The 14080-nt window shown below is 51.3% G+C and overlaps 1 pseudogene; it reads right to left on the bottom strand.

The window, feature by feature from the left end:
- Nucleotides 1-4606: 4606 nt before the first annotated feature.
- On the bottom strand, nt 4607-6835 carry LOC128070962 (testis-specific Y-encoded protein 1-like; annotated as a pseudogene).
- Nucleotides 6836-14080: the final 7245 nt, after the last annotated feature.

Below are 14080 nucleotides of genomic sequence, written 5' to 3'. Positions count from 1 at the left end.
AGCCTCTCAAGTCTCCAACACATCAGTTCAAATTATACAAGTGTAGTTCCTCTAGACCGGAGGATGTGTGAGCAAAAGAGATGAGTAAATCTGCTCCCTTTCACAGCCGACATACAGTGGTGGTATGTTGGGGCATAGATAACCTTCATAGACACTCCTGTTCCAGAAAGGGGAGGGGAGATGGGAGTCAGTAGTAGCAGTTGTGAAATCCCATGGGTTCTTGTGGGCAGTCCTTTGATTAGTATTTAAGGCCTGGAAACTTCCTCGGCTTCAGTCTCTGAATTTTTAACTCTACCCCCTGACGTGATGCCGTTGCGTGAAAGGTGGCTAGTATATGGTTACATGAAACAGTCTCCCTAGCCTGCTTCCTGCTTGTAGAAGGTAGAAGTCCAGAGCTCCTATTTTGTACTATTGCTGGTCCTTGCAGTCCGAGCTGAACTTAAATATGTTATCTTAAAACCTTGGTGTGTCTCCTGATACTCTTACTGGTGTTCATGGCAAAGCACCCCACTCCAAAGCCACAATCACACATGTCTTCATAATAAGGCTTACTCTGTCTTGGTTTTCTGCTGAGATAGCTGAGGGATAACACCCTGAACCTTGGTAGAAGTCTTATTGTGTGACTGAAAGGATCTCGGAGTGACACCCCTAAACTCTTTGGAGGGTATTGGCCTGACTAAATAATGCCATGAGGCATCCCCTTCCAGCTTTCTGAGGCTTACCAAACAATTTTACAGTCACACTCACCTTTAGAACACCTTTGTTTATAAAAAATAATATGAAGAAGAACTGGCCTGTTGGTGGTGTAAAATGTTATATTTAGACCACCTAATCTCAATGCCCTGGATATGATCTTGCTTGAGAGTCATTAACTTTAACATCTTCTGTCGTCTTAAAAGACTGAAAAATTGCCAAATTTTTAGAAAAATTCCCTTCATGTTTTACTACAGGCAGCAAGAAGAGACCAGGAAGCACTTTTGGCTGTTTGGATGGAAATCCTCTTAGATAAGTCAATTAATTAAGTACAGTTTGTCCTCCCTGCACATTAGGTACATTTTCTAGTTTTCATAAACTGCAGGTGTAGTGGACTTTCCTCTTCACACTCCCCAGGCTCTTTCCTCCTGCCTCTCCTTTCTGCCAGGCATTCTAGCTGCACGACTGTGATTCCACTTAGAACGTGTTTGCTCAGTGAGATAACGGGGAGCGATTCCCTGGCTTCAGTGCTTCTGCTGGCCAGAGACTATGTACCTTTCCCTAAGAACTTCATGTTTTTGCTGTCCAACTTCTATCACCTGGCTAGGTCAGTTGCAATAGCTCATACTCTCAAGCGAACTGGCAGGGATTTCTGCCTGCAAATGTGCAGAAACATACATGTGTACACAGTAACATCGCTGAGAGGAAACTTGTCCATATGCAGAAGTACAAGCTTTCTTTTCCAGGAACATGAATTTTGATAAGCACTCAAATTTCTACGCACACATGTGCACAAACATACACGTGTACACAGTAACATCCCCGAGAGGAAACTTGTCCATATGCAGAAGTACAAGTTTTCTTCTCCAGGAACATGAATTTTGGCAAGCACTCAAATGTCTGCACGCACATGTGCACAAATGTATGGGTGAACACAGTAACATCACTGAGAGGAAACCTGTCCATATGCAGAAGTACAGTTTTCTTTTCCAGGAACATGAATTTTGGTAAGCACTCAAATTTCTGCGCGCACATGTGCACAAACATATGTGTGTACACAGTAACATCGCTGAGAGGAAACCTGTCCATATGCCGAAGTACAAGCTTTCTTTTTCAGGAACGTGAATTTTGGTAAGCACCCACATGTCTTTGTCCTTGTTTTCTCACTTGCTCATCGATCATGTCATGTTACACTTCTACCTCTGTGCCTTATCCTCAAAGGTTCCAAAACCTTGGCATTTGCTATTGACAGGGACTGGCCTGCAGAGCAGCGGGCAGGGTTGGAAGTTCTTGGCATGAACAGCTGTATAACATGTGCCTGCCTTCTGCATTCTCCCATCACCTTGGACAGCTTCACAGTACCAGTCACGTTGGCCTGATCCATTGCCTGTGCATTCCTTCAGGGGACCAGAAAACAAGGACCTCTGAGCTCAGCTGACTTGAAGAACTGCTTTCTCGGTGTGCCCCTCTCTAGGTCATTCCTTGTCAATGTTGTGCCCCTCTTGCTAGCCTACCACCCGTTACAGCCCCCAGCATTCTGAATGAGGCCCCCTGTTCTTCCTATCTGTGTAGCGTTCTGTGTGCACCATCTGCCTGTGCCCCCACGTGCTATCTCCACGTAGCAGGAAAAGGCCAGAAACGCCTGAGCCTCCAAAAGCCCCCAGAGACTGTGACAGGCCTGGGTCTGATGCAAGGTTGTGAAGAAGGTGCACATGGATACAGGGTCTCTTCCGATACCAAGAATGGAACTGGAGGCCATAAAAGTAAGGTGGCATCCCTACACATCTTCCTTTGTGTTTAACACTACCCATGCACATGGAGTCCCCCAACGGATGATGCCCGGGGAAACCTGCAGTTTCTGGGCCCAGAGCTAATGCCTCCGTTGGACAGAAAGCAGTGTTACTATCTGAAATGGACCAAGAGGGCTTGAACCACCCATGCCTCAGTGATTTGCTAAATGCCAAGGCTCTCTTTCAGTTGCTCTCATTAGGCCCAGGTCGGACTCCCTACAGTCATGCATCCCTGCTTCCCTACACAGCACCTGTTGCCAAGGCAGCCAGTGCCCGGTTGGGCCCAGGGACATCCAAGACGGTCACCTGGAAGGCAGCATCCCTCTGAGTGTCACCTGGGTGCAGATCCCCTACAACACAATCAGAGACTCTGCTTGAGCAAGACTACCAGAATCCTCCTTCAGGTGCAGACGTGCACCTTTGCCCTTCAGGCCCCCAAAGCCAGGGGCAAGACCCCAAAGAAAAGAAGGAATTCATGTCAGAACTTTCAGCATGGACCATGGGGTATCTTTGGCAGGACCGCTACTGCCTAGAGTCTGGACCCTGAAAACCAGCAGGCCCTGAACTGTGCCAGGGGCTTCTCTGTCTCCCTCTCCTGGGGTCCCTTGGGACATGCAGTTTACCCACCGCCCTTGTCTTTTCTCTGTTCCCTCCCTCACAGGCATATCCCGGCATAGGGTCACACAGGTAAGGCCACTTGCGCTTTCCTCGCCTTTGGGCACTGCCAGGGAGGCAGGCTGGAAGTGCCTGGAGGCATGCCACGCTCACAGCATGTCTCTCCTAGGATGCCTGTGGTTTTGCAGATACAGCATACTTTAGCACATCTCATGTTTTGTGTCATACCGTGCCAGTGTGTGCCACCCTCAGGGAGGGCGTGTGCTGGCTGCTGGGCTGATCTGGGGCAGCACTGGCCCAGGACCTTCCCAGTTCTCCTTGTCACATGTGTGTGGAACAAGTCTCCAGTGCAGCAGGCAATCTGTGACTCTTTCTCCTTCAGCTCTCTGCCCATCTCGGCAGGACCTTAGCCTCACCATCCCGGGTCTTGCCATAGGCACGTCCATCATTTCCAGAGGCCAGCCCGTGGCCCCACACACTGAGGGCTCCACAGGCAGTGGTTTCAAAGCCCCACCCCACGTGATTTGCTCTGTGTGAATCCTTAGACCGTGAAACCCTTTTCCTGATCCAAACACACACAACAACACGGTAGAACTGATGAGCATGTTTTGTATCTGGTCTAATTGCAGATATCTGGAGCCACAGTCTGGAGTTATCACTGGCCATCCTTTCCTCGTTCCCATCCTGGGCAGGGTCAGTGCAGAGATACGGCGACTGACCACCTTCAGCCTGGTCGCCTCATGATTCCTCTTCTGGTTGCTCAGCACCTCCTCTCCTGCCGCCTTCATCTCTGCCTCTGCCCTGGGCTGGACACACACACACACACACACAGGCAGCACAAATAAGCACGTGTGTATACACACACACGCTCAGCACGGGGACACAAATGCAAATAACGAACATAGGTGTTTCAGGAGGTGAAGGCGACCGAGGCCAGCAATGGCGGAGATGGCGACAGTAGGCACCATGTCCTGCCCTTGGGGCTCCCTGTTCACCTTCTCCACGAATTCTTCCGTATTTTCCCAAGGCAGCCTGAAGCCGCTTCCAGCGCAGAATGTGTGGTGGTGCTGAGCCACCAAGTGGTGGATGTGGAATTTCACAGAAGATCCCAAAGTCAGCACACAGGTGCACTGGGACCCCGGAGAGGACGCCCTTGCAATTTTAGGCCTTCCCAGGGTAAGGGGCGGGAGTGTAAGGCACAGGCAATCTCAAACTCAGTGAGCAACAGGAGGCCAGGAGATGGAAGGACCCATGGAAGGATGATTCTGACAAAGGAACTTAATTCACCCTGCCTCTAATAGTATCACCTAGCACTCTCAACTCTGCAACCACAACTGATTTGAGGGGACTTGCTTCACTCACAGACACACTGAATCCCCAAGCCCCCAGTCTCAGCAGGCCACTTGCTACATGCGTGGCCCAAATTCAGACTCCGCAGCCAGCGTGCATGAGACTGAGCAAGCCCATTTGGGAAAGGACAGTGTCCCGGCTAGCACAAGGCTGTCCCTTCATGGCCCACCTCCAGACCCCTTCACCACACGTGTTTCTGTCGTGGAAAAATCTTCTCTCCTGGGGTAGTCCTTCAGGAGATCATCCCACTGATCTTCGCTGATAATCTGCTGGCAACACGTTGCTGCTGAGCAAGCTTATCCCTGGGCTGACCAGGATCTGAACCCTCACACGAGCAGCCAAGAACTCCAACAACAATCATCAACTGTATGCAGGACCAAAACAATACCACCTCAGCAATCCTGTTTGATTCTGGGCAGTTGTGGCCTGACAACCAGTTGAGAAAGTTAAGGCTCCTGGTGTCCAGCCTGCAGCTGGTGCTCCCTGTTCAAAGTCCCAGAACCAACGGACTGGAGTGGAACGATGTCCCCTATACCCTGCAGGAAGAGAGGGGAGATGGGTGTGGATCCCAGAGGTGGATCATCCACACCCCTGCACACCCACAATCATCATTCCTGGACTCACGTGTTACCAGTGATGTCAAGGTAATACTCCTTTATGATCACTCTTTTCAAGAAATAGGGGTGGTCTCGAAAGGAAAAGACTAGCTTGCTGCATGACCGTGGACGGCTCGCACCTGTACCTGCTAGGACAGGGAGGAGGGAAAAGGTGCAAGCTTCTAGGGTCCTCAGCTTGCCTCCCAGGCAGGCATTAACAGCTTCCACGAAGCCTCTCCAAACTCTCACAGTGTAGGACATGGATAACATGATCCTCCCACACCCCACCAAGTCCCATGCCCACCTGTCCTCAGTCTCCCTCACTGACATTCAAGTCGATCATGTAGCTGAGAAAGTCTTTATCTTGGTCGCTGATCATGACAGGAACTTGAGGGTGGTTCATAATCTGCTTGAGGTCAAGGAGCCATTTATGCCACATGCTGGGCCCAGAAGAGCCAGGCACATCAGCCCTAGTCTGGGGTGGAAGAAGGACACGGGAAGAGGCATCTTCAAGGATGCTGGGCACTTCTGCTTACCCAGCCACTACTGATGAGCTCAGGCCCTGCCATACCATCAGACAACCTCATGGCTCTGTGTTCCTGGTGGTGTTCTGTATCTGAGGTGGTCTGCATTCCCCAGGCAGGGGCTGTTTCTGATAGCTATCATTTCCCAGACCTGTGTATGCTGGGTAGTGGCATGTCACTGCCTACATGGTAGGACTAACAATCGTTGTGACAAACCATGTCTGAAAGCAAAGGGGTTGGGGTTGGCTAGTGTATGTCTACATATGTTCTGTGGGTTTGTGTGTGTGTGTGTGTGTGTGTGTGTGCGTGTGTGTGTGTGACTCCCATATCTCAGTTATTTAAGGAATCATTCACCTTGACAACAATAACTGTCAGCTAAGGCGGCTCTGGTGTACTGTCTCTGGTCATTTCTGACTTAGAGGCTGTTCCTCCTCAGATGCAGGCCTGAAGTAGACACACAGGGTCATGGCTGCGACACTTACAGGTGTGGCCCTGCCCGGACTCTACTCAGCTGTGCCTTTGGAGCCTGCCAATTGCCCAGTACCACACTTCCTTCAGGGTCCACCATCCTGCCCCCTCGCCTCCACCCCTCCTCCTGCTCCTGCCTCTGCACCTCCCCCTCCTCCTGAGCAGCGGACCACAAGGAGTAGCAGGAAGGATACCACGTTGGCCCAGAAGCCAGGGATGCCCTGGATGATGGCACTCTTCTGAGCCAAGTCCCGCTTCCTCCTCTCATGGCTCTTGCACATGAACCAAACGTAGGCCCTGTAGGTTTTCTCAGGCTCAGAGCTCAGTTCCACTTGCAGGGTCGCCAGTGCCTGCATCACATCTAGTGCCGGGAGCTCACTCGGGCCTCCAGGCCTTTCCTGGCACTGCTCCTCCACCGTCTTCTCCTCCAGCTCCAGGGAGGACCCCTGTCGCTGTTACTCATGCGGCACAACCTCCACATCCTCAGTGATGTCCTCTGGAAGCAGCTGGAAACCCCGTCTGATCCCTGCCACGACTCCGTCCACCTGGGCCTCGCCGTCCTCTCCTGCCTCCACTCTGAAGAGGGTGGCATCTTTGCCTGGTGTGGCCACTGGTGGCTGCAATGTCCCAGCCATGCGCAGCATCACCAGGACAGGCCACGGGGCCCCATCCCCCTGAGCACCTAAGGAGCTCACAGCTAAGGAGGTCTGGGGTCCCAGGACGCTCCCGCATTCCTCTCACGCTCCTCTTGGCTCTGGCCATGACCCCAGCCTGGGTCAGACGCTAAGGGACAGGACATAATAGCACCACAGCAAGTGGTGAGCAATGGCGGCCCAGGGTGCAGTAATCCTGTGGGGCCCACTAGTGTTTTTGCTGTGGGGAGTGTGGGGCATGGTTCAGAGGCTATGGCTCGCGTGTGTGTGTGGGGGGGGGGGGGCGGTGGGTAGCCTGAACTATAGAAACGGACGGTGGCAGCCCAGGACAGGGTTAATGGGCCCTGGGACATCAGCCATACAGGCGGGGCCCTAGGCTGTGAGCCACGCACAGGCAGCTGACCCAAATCTAGATCAGTGGCCGAGAGGGTGGTGGACAGCACACGATGGACACGCCCCTAGACCGGATGGCATCTTCCGTGGTTCCTGGGATCCAGCTCCACTACGTGGCCAGACTCTGATCCAGAGAGCTAGCAGGTTTTGCATCTGCCGCCACCTCAGGCACTGTCATTGATCTGGTTCTGGAAATTCCAGCCACGGTTTCCTGATCCACAATCCAAACAGCACACTCCTGTGTCCCACAGGACCTTCAATATCTGGGAGCTCTCCCTGAGTATCCAGAGGATACACAGGGGTGCCAAGTGGCTGGATACTTTTCTCCATGGGACAGACAGACTGTTGCTGGCCGGATGCTAGGGGAGTAGGGAGAAACCCCACCGTTTGCCACGTTGATCTCCATTGTTCAGGGACACCAGGACCCTAGGGTATAGAGCTCTCTCTTTGTCTCTTTGTCTCTGCTTTGGCATAGCACTGTTTGGAGCAATCCTCCCTTGTGTGTTCCAGGGCTGGTGTCTGTGTGTCTCCTTCTCTTTAAGTGGTGCTGTTGCCATTTGCCACTCTATGGACACCAGCGCTTATAGGAGAAGCTTATCCTTGGAGTGAAGGCAAGCCCTTCTCCTCCTGAGTGAGTTGCACCGATGGGAGATCAGTTATTTTTTCCACAGGTTTCGAGAGTGCTTTCTCCATCTTGAAAGCCAACAGTGGGCAGTCCCTGCTGAACCGCAGAAGGGGTCGGGTAACCCTCCCTCCCTCACTGGACAGACATGAACCTGCACAGGCCTGAGGTGGCTTGGCCACACTTTTCACAGAGGGAGAAATGGGGCATGCTCTGCTGGCATGAGGAAGCTCCCTGAACCTTGTTCAAATTCCTGCCAGTGAGTCGCTAAGGACAACTCCCTGTTAAGTTCCGTGACTCACTGGTGCGGGAGACATGTACGTCTGCCCATTTACCCTATCGAGGCCCTTTCAGGTGGTTCTGTTCTCCATCTGAGAACACGTACCAGCCTGCCCAGTTACCCAATCCTGTGGGGCTGGGAGCAGCAACAGGAACAATCTAAGCCATCCATCGTATAGTCGTGACCCCCTATATATGCTTTCTGCAAAGAGTACAAAGAGTGATGTTTCAGACTGGAAGACTATGCAGGTAGCAAGTGCCTATGCTGCGGTGCTGGTCCATTTCTGAAACCTCACATAAACGGCAAGTGTTGCTCATGCTCACGGTACGGTCAGGGAAAGAATTCCCAGTGTTCGAGAAGGATGGAAAGGCCTTTGTAGCTGCATGTCCAAAGGGCTGTGGGGTCACCCGCTGTGGCTTCTGTGTCTGGCATTGCAGCCTGTTCTGTGTCTTGGCTCCTCTGCACTCTCCCTGGTGGCCCCCAGTCAATTTCTTCCTGCCTCTCCTTTCTGCCAGGCTTCCTGGGTGCACCACTGTGATTCCACTTAGAAACTGCTCACTCAGTGAGATAACAGGCATTGGTACCCTGGCTCCAGTGCGTCTCATGGCCTGAGTATGTACCTTTCCCTATGGCTTTCATGTTTTCGCTATCCAACTTCCATCACCTGGCTGGGTCAGTTCCGACACTTCATATTCACAAGCGTACTGTCAGGCAATTTTGTGCGCACACATGCACACACATGCGTGTGTACACACTAATATCCCTGACAGGAAACTTGCAGATATGCAGAAGTACAAGCTTTCTTCTTCAGGAACATGAGTTTTGGTAACCACCCGAGTTTCTCTGTCCTGGTTATTTTCTTTCACATGCTCATCGATCATGTCAGGTTGCACTTCTAACTCTGTGATTTAGCCTCAAAGGCTACAAAATTTTGGCATTTTTCTCCTGACAGGGACCGATCTGCAGAGAATTGGGCAGGTTGGAAACGCTCGCCCTGGACAGCTGAGTGACAGGCACCTGCGTTCTGCATTCTCCCATCACCTTGGACAGCTTCCCAGTACCAGTCAGGCTATTCTGATCCATTGTCTGTGCAGTCCTTCAGGGCACCAGAAAACAAGGACGTCTGGGCTCAGCTGACTTGGAGAACTGTCTTCTTGGTGTGCACCTATCTAGGTCATTCCTGGTCAAATCCGTGTCCCTTTTGCTAGCCTACCACCCCTTAGGGCCCACAACATTCTGAGTGAGGCCCCCTGTTCTTTCTATCTGTGTAGCTTTCGATGTGCACCTGTCTACCTGTGCTTCCAAGTGCTATCTCCCTTTAGCAGGAAGAGGCCAAAGAGATGTCCGAGCCTCCAAGGGCCCCCAGGGACTGTGATGGGCCTGTGTGTGATCCAGTGCTGTGAGGATCCGTGTGTATGTTTGGCAAAACCAATACAAATATTGTAAAGTAAAATAAATAAAAAATATAAGAATTAAAAAGAGAAAACCAAATTCTTCCCTTAGATGAAGATTGTTTACAACCCAGTGTGTGTCCATTGGCTGGACATGGTCCTTGGAATTTCGCTGATGGGTTTGGACCCTAAACTTCAAAATGATGGCAGAAGGTAGAAAGACATTTAGACGTTGTTCTGCGAAAGCAAGGAGAAAGGCACTACTGCCAAAAAGATGACTAAGAGGGAACAATAATAGTCTTCTATCATTGGAAAAATATAATGGTCCCAGGGAGAGTATTTAGATAATATAAAAAGGATCCTTGGGAAGGAAAATTCAGACTCTCAGGAACATTTTCTACGTCAGGACTTGTGAAATAGTGTTCCAAAAAAAGAGGCAGAAACTGTCTTCACTGAAACATGGAAAGTCAACTGAAAATTGAACATGATAAGAACTCCAGCTGGGCATCGCCAATCTACTTCTTAAAGATGAGTTTGCCAAGATGTAGCTTTAAGAAAGATCTTGAACTGTAGGCCAAGAGCGAACAAGCTATTGCTGCAGGGAAAACATAGATACGTCTCATTAAGTATAATGGTAAGTAATGTAAGCTAGACACAGGGATGCATACTGTATGATTCCGTTCATGTAAAGGTCCAAAAGAGACCGAACTAATCTATGCGTTGAAAGTCAGATATCCTAGTTATCTTTGGAGTGCGGTGATTGGGAGAGACACAAGAGAGTTTTCAGGGTTGCCGGTGATGTTCTGTTTCTTGATTTGGATGCTAATTACGTGGATGTGTTTAGTTGGTGAGTATCCATGGAACTGTACACTCCTGACTTATGTATTTTTCCATATGTATATTGATAACAAAAAGTTATAAAGCTTTTAAAAATATAAATACATAACCATGTATTGAGGAAGGAGCACATAGATAAAGGGCCACTTCTGATACAAGGCGTGCAACCTGAGGCCATAAAGATAAGGTGGCATTTCCACACGTAGTCCCTTGTGTTTATGACTACCCTGACCCACGGAATCCCCCAACAGATGATGACCTGGGAAACCTGCCCTTACTGGGCCCACAGATCAAGCCTCCCTTGGGCAGATAGCAGTTTTTCTATCTCAAAAACAACAAGAGGGCTTGATTCCACCCACCCTCACTGATTTGCTAAATGTGAATACTCTCTTTCAGTTGGTCTCATTAGGCCCAGGTAGGACTCCTTACAGTCAGGCATCCCTGCTTACCTACAGAGCCCGTGTGCCTAGGAAGCCAGTCCTCGGCTGGGCACAGGGATATCGAAGACGGTCAGCCAGGACGCAGCTTCCCTCTGAGTTTCCGATGGTGCAAATCCCCTCTGAAAACACCAGACAGCCTGCTCCAGCAAGACTGCTAGAATCCTCTCTCAGGTGCAGACACACACCTTTGCCCCTCAGGCCCCAAAAGCCACAGGCAAGGCCCAGATGACAGAAGGAATTTACGTCAGGGCTTCCAGCATGAGCCATGGGGTATCTTGGGCAGGACTTTCCCTAGACCCTGAAAACCAGCAGGCCCTGAACTGCCCCCAGGGGCTTCCCTGTCTCCCGCTCTCCTGAGGTCCCTTGGGACATGCAATGAGCCCACCATCCTTGCTTCCTCCCTGTTCCCTCCCTCATAGGCACACCCCGGCAGAGGAACACACGCGTACACCAACACCTGCACTTTCTTCGCCTTTCTGCACTACCAGGAGACTGGAAGTGCCTGGAGGCATGCCACGCTCACACCTTGTCTCTCTTAGGATGCCTGTGGTTTTGCACGGACAACCTACCTTATTAGCATGTCTTGCATTTTCTGTCGCATCGTGCCAGTGTGTGCCACCCTCATGGAGAGAGCGTGCTGGCTGATGGGCTGATCCTGGGCAGCCCTGGTCCAGGACTTTCCCGGGTCTCCTTTTTATGTGTGTGGAACAAGTCTCCAGTGCAGCAGGCAATCTGTGTCTCTTTCTCCTTCAGGTCTCTTCCTTCTCAGCAAGACCTTAGCCTCCTCAACCATCCCAGGTCCTCTGTATCCGCATCCACCATTTCCGCATGCCGGCTCATGTCCGCACAGACTGTGGGCTCCACAGGCGGTGGTTTGAAATCCCCACACCACTTGATTTGCCCTGGGTGAATCCAGAGACCATGCACCCGCTCTTCCTGGTCCAAACACATACTACAACACGGGAGAAATGGTGAGCGTGTTTCTGTATTTCCTCTAATTCCAGATGTCTGGAGCCAAGTTCCTGTGTTACTACTGGCCATCCTTTCCTCATTCCCATCCTGGACAGGGTCACTGCGGAGATACAGTGAGCAACCACCCTCAGACTTGTGATGCCTTGTGTCTCCTCTTCTGGTTGCTTGGCATCTCCTCTCTTGTTGCCTTCATCTCTGCTTTTTCCCTGGACCAGACACACACACACACACACACATACACACATAAACACAGGCAACACAAGCATACACGTGTATACAATTACAGGCTTGATACAGAGACACAAACGTGTACAGGGAACACAGGTGTTTCAGGAGCTGAAGGCACCATGTCCAGCACTGTTGGAGATGGCGTCAGTAGGCACCACGTCCTGCCCTTGGAGCTCCCTGTCCACCTCCTCCCTGAGCACTTCCGTATTTTCCGAAGGCAGCCTGAAGCAGCTTCCAGCGCAGCATGTGTGGCTGTGGAGAGACGCCGATTGGTGGATGTGTAAATTCACAGAAGATCCCAAGGTCAGCACACAGGTGCCCTGGGACACCGGACAGGACGCCCTTTCAATGATAGGCTTTCCCAGGGTAAGGGGTGGGAGTGTAAGGCACAGGCATTCTTAAACTCATTGACTAACAGGAGGCTGGGGGATGGCTTGACACATGGAAAGAAGATTCTGACAAAGATACTTAATTCATCCTGTTTCTAGTAGTATCACCTGGACTCCCGCACTGAGGAAGACTTGCTTCACTTGGACACACCGAGTTCCAAAGCCCCCAGTCTCAGCAGGTCATGTGCTACATGCAGGACCCAAAGCCTGGCTCTGCAGCCAGCTTGCATGAGCCTGAGCATCCCCATTTGGAAAAGGACAGTGTCCTGGCCACGACACGGCTGTCCCTTCAGGGCCCGCCTCCAGACACCCTCCCCGCATGTGTCTCTGTCAGTTACCGCTCGGAGCAGAACTTTCCTTCCTCGGGTAATACGTCACAGGATTGTCCCACATGTCTTGACCAATGATCTGCTGGCAACACAAGCAAGGTCAGCCCAGGGCTGACCAGGCCCAAACACTCTCGTGAGCATCCAAGAACTCCAACATCAGTCATCAACTGTATGCAGGCCCAAAGCAACTCCACCTCAGCAATCCTGTTCGATCCTGGGCAGTTGTGGCCTGACAACCAGTTGAGAAATTTAAGACTCCTGATATACAGCCTGCAGCTGGGTGCTCCTCATTCAAAGTCCAAGAACCAGTGGAGTGGCGTGGAATAACGCGCCCTATACCCTGCAGAAAGACAGGGAACACAGGGGTGGATTCCGCAGGTGGATCATCCATCCCCTAACACACCTACACCTCCATGAAGCCATGTCTTACCAGTGATGTCAAGGTAATACTCCTTAATGATCACCATGTTCCAGAAGTAGGCGTTGTCCCCAAAGGAAATGATCACCTTGCCGTTGGACCTTGGATGGCTCTGCACCTGCACCTTCTAGGACAGGGATGAGGGTAAAGGTACAAGCTTCTAGGTGCCTCAGCTTGCCTCCCAGGCAGGCATTAACAGTTTCCACAAAACCTCTGCACATTCTCACATCACATGAACATAGATAACATGATCCCCCCAACTCCCCACCAAGTCCCGTACACGCATGCCCTCATTCTCCCTCACTGACCTTCACGTCAATCTTGTAGTTAAGAAAGTCTTTATCTTGGTCGCTGATCATGACAGAAACGTGAGCGTGGTTCATAATCTGCTTGAGGTCAAGGAGCCATGCAGGCCACATGCTGGGCCAGAAGAGCCAATAGCAACAGCCCTAGTCTTGAGTGGAAGAAGCACACTGGAATAGGAATTTCCAAGGATGCTGGGTACTTCCACTTGCCCAGCCACCACTCATATCCTCAGGCCCTGCCGTGCCATCAGGCCCACTCCTGGCTTTGGGTTCCTTGTGGTGTTCTGCATCTGAGGTGGTCTGCATCCCCCAAGCAGGGGTTGTTTCTGACTGCTACGCTCCTCCTCCTGACTTGTGTGTGCTGGGTAGTGTAATGTCACTGCTTATCGTGTCAGGATTTGCAGTCCCTGTTGCACACTGTGTCTTCAGGCAAGGGGGTGGTGTGCATGTGTATGTGTGAGTGTGTGTGTGTGTGTGTATGTGTGTGTGTGTCTTCAGCAAGAAGGCCCTCGGTCTCTGACCTGCTCCCTGTCTTCACAGCAGATGGCAGGCGTGTGTCTGAATCCGGCTGGCACTCAGAGCAGATGAGAATAGCAGCCCCTTCCAGCTCCTCTTTGCTTGTGGACCACCTCGTGCCTTTGCATTGCACTAGTGACAGCAACTCCAGGGGCTCTGACTGACGGGCATGGGTCTTGGACTCCCGCTCTCTCAGCTCTTTCCCGGGATCATCCACATTTACAACAATAACTGTCTCTGGTGGCTGCTCTGGTGTACTGTCTCTCGTCAT

This window comes from Budorcas taxicolor, chromosome Y, assembly GCF_023091745.1.
Source record: "Budorcas taxicolor isolate Tak-1 chromosome Y, Takin1.1, whole genome shotgun sequence".
NCBI classification, from domain to species: domain Eukaryota; kingdom Metazoa; phylum Chordata; class Mammalia; order Artiodactyla; family Bovidae; genus Budorcas; species Budorcas taxicolor.
Note: the sequence above shows the minus strand (reverse complement) of the source record. Positions and strands in the feature narration are given on the sequence as shown.